This window comes from Cheilinus undulatus, linkage group 1 (genome assembly GCF_018320785.1).
Source record: "Cheilinus undulatus linkage group 1, ASM1832078v1, whole genome shotgun sequence".
Lineage (NCBI taxonomy): Eukaryota > Metazoa > Chordata > Actinopteri > Labriformes > Labridae > Cheilinus > Cheilinus undulatus.
In genome coordinates, this window is record NC_054865.1 from 24642663 (window position 1) to 24648890 (window position 6228).

Sequence of the window (6228 nt, forward strand, 5' to 3'; positions counted from 1 at the left end):
CTCAACAAAAGGATCCCTTCCTGCAGTTGATCTATAGTTTTCTGCTGGTCTGTCATAAATTTCTGTCAGTGGTATTAGCCAGGGTTAGGCTCTATTCAATTCTCCTCTCGGCAGTCAGTCCATCTGCCTGTTATCCCCTTTAACTCTGTTCTCATCCTCGCCTCAGCTCCAACTAATACTCGCTGCTGTGGGAGAGAGCCTGTTGGCAAACTGTTCTCATTTTTTTCAGGCTTACTTTTACCTTTATTGTCCGTCTGCCTTCCTCCACTTGTCTCTTCCCTCCCTGTCTCATTATCTCAGCTTTACTCTGCATCATATAGCCCCTCTTCTGTCTGCCCCCGCCTCTTAACTTCACCCCTCTGTTTGTTCAGCGTGTGCGTAGAAGTGTTGGATAAAGCCAGGGGAGATATATTAGGGATATACGTCTAGCTTGAATGTAGTCTAATTTTCCATAATGAACTGCAGCTCAATCCTCACCTTCATCATCTTTAGATCTCATCGTATGGAAGTGGAAAGAAATCAATTTTCACTCTTATTAAGGGAGGCCTTCTCCTGCTTAAGTCTGATTCGAGTGTGTGCATATGTCTCTCTCTCTCTGCTCTTTCTTGCACTCTTAGTATCTTTCTCTTTCTATCTCTCCCTAATGTATGACTCTCCTCTTTTTCCCTTTGTGTTCATTTTTCATTCCTACTTCTCTCCCTGCGATTATCCCAGTGCATATCAGAGGCTCTTAATGAAGATTCACAACATTTTCCCCTCCCAGCTAATACCTTATCAAAGGAGAAATCTCGTTCCAGAAAATCAATTTTCTTTCATATTATTAAGTCCTCCTCTACTGCACTTGCATGCGTGATTCCTTTGGTTTAGCGCTGCGAAGCAACAGTAAGGGACTTAACCCTGCGAGCCCTGCACGCTCCATCCACACACACGCTGATCTGATATCTCTCGTGGCTTAAAGAGATATGAGGGCAGAGGTAAGAGCGAAAGAGAATCACAGGGAAGATGAGGCAGAAGAAAGGCAGAGAAGAGAAGAGAAGAGAAGAGAAGAGAAGAGAAGAGAAGAGAAGAGAAGAGAAGAGAAGAGGGGCCAGGCAAATGAAGGTTTTGGCAGAAACTTTTGCAACTTTATTCTAGTCAATAAATCTGACTTTATGCATTTTTTTCATTCTGTTTGTCCATCATTTCATTAAATCGAAGTTTTCTGTTCATACCAAGTGTGAGATGCTCAGTAAAATGTTGCAGAGACTTCAATTACCTTGTTTAATATCACATTCAATCCAAGTAGAGGAAATATGAGCAATGTTCAAAATTTGACCTGATTCACATTTCATCGGCTGAAATTGAATCCATTGCTGATCCTGTGAGTGCAGCATGTACAAAAGTCTGCATGGGTGCTTGAAAAAGCTTATTTCACCTCTGTAATGATGTTTTCAATTTAACCTTGATTTAACCAGGAGAAAATTCACAGTTTGAAAATCGACTTTTCAAGTAAAAACAATGGGTAGTCATTTATAGGTGCATCTAATTAGAATATCATGTAAAAGTTCATTATTCCCTAAAATGTATGTCAGAAAGTTAAACTTCCATATATTCAAGACTTTTTTTTATATCTTGATGATTACAACCTGCAGCTCAAAAAATAAAAAATCCACTTTATCGAAATATTATAATATGTAGAAAAGTTCAGTTTGCAAAGGTTTCCTGAGCCTTCATTCTCTCATTCTGGGTCAGTTCACACAACCACAATCATTGAGAGGACAGAGGACAGTCATTGACACCCTCCACAAGGGTAAGCCACAGAAGGTCACTGCTAAAAGAGCAGGCTCTTCTCAGAGGCTGTATCAAAGCATATTCATGGAAAGTTGACTGGAAGAAAAAAGTGTGGGAAGAAAATGTGTATAAGCAACAGGGGTGAGCTCATCCTTCAGAGGATTGTCAAGTAAGGCAGATTCAAGAACTTAGAGGAGACCCACAAGCCACTACACAAAGATAGGTCCAGGAAATGGGCTACAGGTGTTGTGTTCTTAGTGTCAAGCCAATCCTGAACCACAGATGACTTCATCATTATCCCCCCTGTGCTGGGGAGAAAAAAACCTGGAGTTTTGCTCAGTGGTTAGAAGTCCTTCAATTTTGCATTTTATTCAGAACTCAAGGTCCCAGAGTCTGGAGGAAGTTCAAGGAGGCCCAGACTCTTTCAGTGCTTGGAGTCCAGTGTTTTCAGTTTTCTCAGTCAGTGATGGTTTGGGGTGTCACATGATCCGCTAGTGTTGGTCCACTGTGCTTTATCAAGTCCAGAATCAACGCCATCAGCTGTCTACCAGGAGATTTTAGAGCACTTCATGCTTTCATCTGCTGAGAAGCTTTATGGAGATACTGATTTCCTTTTCTAGCAGGACTTGGCACCTGCCCACACTGAAGCCAAAACTGCATGGAACTGGTTTGCTGACCTTGGTATCACTGTGCTTGATGGACCAGCCAACTGGCCTGACCTGAACCCTGTAGAGAATCTCATCGGAAGAGGAGGGACACCAGACTCAACAATACAGACGAGCTGAAGGCTGCCATCAGAGCAACATGGGCTTCATAACAGCCCAGCAGTGCTACAGACTGATTGACTCCATAATGGCTCCTAAATGGGCATAATTTTCTAAAAGTTTAACATTTCCATATTAAAAATCCTTTTTTTGGACTGATGCTTTTAAAATACTCTAATGTTTTGAGATAGCGGATTTTTGTGATCTGTAAGCTGTAATCATTGAGATTAAAACACAAAAGTCTTGTAATATTTCTTTTTGTAATGATGAATTGAGAACATAAGGATAACTCATTTCTTGAATTAAATCACAGAGGAAACATGAACCTTTTTGAGATGCACCTATATTCATACATTACTATAATGCATTCAAAAACAACAATTTTCAAAACTGACTACAATCACAGATATATTGTGCAGAATACCTACAGCCAGACATACCAGCCTCCAAGTCAATGACACTCATTAATTTCCAGGTCTTTTTCTAATTTCCTTCTAGTACAGAAACACACTTACATACATTTTTCTCCACTCCAGTTTTGATCCTACTAAACAAACTGAAAAAATAGCAACCCCACATCTCGGGACAAAAGATTGTCAGTTTTTGTACTCTTCTGACACATACATGTCATATGAAAGATGTAGACCTATACCAGTCTTTGAAATGAAAACAAGAATACAATATACAGTTGAAATTAAAGGAAAATCAATGTGTGACATCTTTCAGAGGTCAGGATCCTTCCCCAGTCTAGTGATGAGGACCTTCGCTCCTCAAGCCTCCACAACTTTCCCAGAGTTCTTTTTTTTTTAAGCTGATTGATACTAGGTGGACATCCCATTCCTCTTTTAATAAGAGAAGAAGATGCAAAAATCAATGCACCAAGGTCAATGTAATGTTACTAATCTCACCAGCAGAAATTTGTATGTCAATGCACATCAGAGAGTGGATACTTAAGTAGCTGCAGGTACAATGATTCTTCTGTTACTGATGTGTTACATTTCTTTAAAACCTCTTGTAGATAAAACTAGGATATGATGCCTAGATAATTTTTTGTCGTTTTTTGTGAAATACATTGAAATTGTGTTATCGTGTTATCGTATGTGTGACACACTCAAGTAATTTGTAAGATGAAATGGGAAAATGTGTCCTCTACACCGCTTTCCACATTATTAAGCAAATGACATTTTTCTCTTATCTTCCTAAATATTAATTTAAATGAAAGTCAGAGTATTTTTCAAGTCATCAGCCATTAGAGCATAATTCAAATGTTTTTGAACAAACTTCATAATGATAACCATTATTTAAAATAAAAAATAAAAACCTCAAAATGCACTTATCCACATATTCCACATTATTAAGCAGGCCACAGGTTTCAAGCAATATAGGAAAGAAAAAGGATCTCTCTGCTGCCGAAAAGTGTCAAATAGTGTAATGCCTTGGACAAAGAATGAAAATATTAGATATTTCATGAAAAATTAATTGTGATCATCGTACTGTAAAGAAATTTGTGGCTGATTCAGAGCACAGGTGGGTTTGTGCAGATAAAGGCATAATGAGGAAGGTTTCTGACAGACAAATACATCAGATTAAGAGAGCAGATGCTAAAATGCCATTACAAAGCAGCAAACAGGTATTTGAAGCTGCTGGTGCCTCTGGAGTCCCACCAACCTCAAGGTGTAGGATCCTCCAGAGGCTTGCAGTCATGCATAAACCTACTATTCAGCCACCCCTAACCAATGCTCTCAAGCAGAAATGGTTGCAGTGGGCCCAGAAATACATGATGACTCATTTTCAAACAGTCTTGTTGACTGATGAGTGCTGCGCAACCCTGGATGGTCCAGATGGAGGAGTAGTGGATGGTTGGTGGATGGCCACCATGTCCCAATAAGGCTGTGATGTCAGCAAGGAGGGGGCGGAGTCATGTTCTGGGCTGGATTCATGAGGGGTAGGGTAGAGAGCTGGTAGGCCCTTTAGGGTCCCTGAAGGTGTGAAAATGATCTCGGCAAAGTATATAGAGATTCTGACTGACCACTTTCTTCCATGGCAAAAAAAAAGAAGAGCAGATCCTTCTGTAGCAAAATTTTCTTCAAGCATGACAATGCACCATCTCATGCTGCAAGGAATACCTCTGTGTCATTGGCTGCTATGGGCGTAAAAGGAGAGAAACTCATGGTGTGGCCCCCATCCTCCCCTGACCTCAACCCTACTGAGAACCTTTGGAGCATCCTCAAGCTAAAGATCTATGAGGGTGGGAGATAGTTCACATCAAAACAGCAGCTGTGTGAGGATATTCTGACATCCTGCAAAGAAATTCAAGCAGAAACTCTCCAAAAACTCACAAGTTCAATAGATGCAGTAATAGTGAAGGTGATATTAAAGAGGGGCTCCTATGTTAACATGGAACTTGGCCTGTAAAGATGTTTTTGATTGAAATAGCTTTGATTTCAGTATATATGACCTCCTAATGCTGCAGATTCAACAAATAACCATTTTCAGTTCTTTACAAACAATAAAATGTTTTAAAACTCTGTTTTGCTTAATAATGTGGAACAGTGCATTTTGAGGTTTTCATTAAAAAAAAAAAGGTTATCATTATGAAGTTTGTTCAAAAACATTTGAATTAGACTCTAATGGCTGATGACTTGAAAAATACTCTGTCATTTGCATTAATATTTAGGAAGATAAGAGAAAAATGTCATTTGCTTAATAATGTGGAAAGTGGTGTATATTGGGATTTTTTTTTTTTAATGTGTTGTTTTGAATTTAATGAAAATCATACTTTTTTTGCTTGTCCCTATATTAACATCAAATGTTTTCACACATACTTACCTCATAATATTGTTTAATGAATACATAAATACTTGTGATTACCAGTATTAGGGTAGACGTGGAACAAGCTTCCTGGAAGTGAAGCTGAATTAAAAGTTCTGATTGAAAAAAGTTGGGACATAAATTAAATAAAGAATACCATGATTTGCACATGTAACCATATATAATGCATTAGTCTAGCATGCATGCAGTCTAGACCTGTAACCCATGAAGAATATATGGAGCAAAATAGGACAGTGAAAACCATGCACTGTTGAGCAACTTCAGATGTACATCAAGAAAAATGGGAACAAGTTCAACTTTCAATACTGTAGCAGTTAGTGTCTTCAGTCCCTAGATGCTTACAGTGTTGTTAAAAGAAAATGTCCCAACAATATTTTTTCAGTTTTAACATTGAATATCTTGTCTTTGTGCTGTAGTCAACTAAGTACAGGTTGAAAGGATTTGCAAATTGCTGTATTCTGTTTTATAATCATTTTCTACACAGTGTCCAAATTTATTTAGGGCATAAAAAATAGCTTTCTCCATGTTAAGAAACTGGACATCAGTCAAGCTACAAAGTTAAAGTACAATTCAAATATTTCACATTTTTCTTGGACTCTGAGTCCTGATAGTTCATTACCATCACACGGCCCAAGAGTTAATTTTTTAAAAGGGGATTTGTTTCAGTCAGTAAATTTATGAAAAACAAAAAAAAAGCAGAGGTATCATCATGATCGACAGCTCTGTTGAACGATGAAGCTCCTTGCAGCTTTTTCAACCAGATTAGCAAAGTAGAGGAGGAAAGGCAAGAGAAAACATTCAAAAATTCACGGGACAGTCTGGCTGCAGCCCAGTAATTTCTGATGGTTGCTCTCACGAGTGT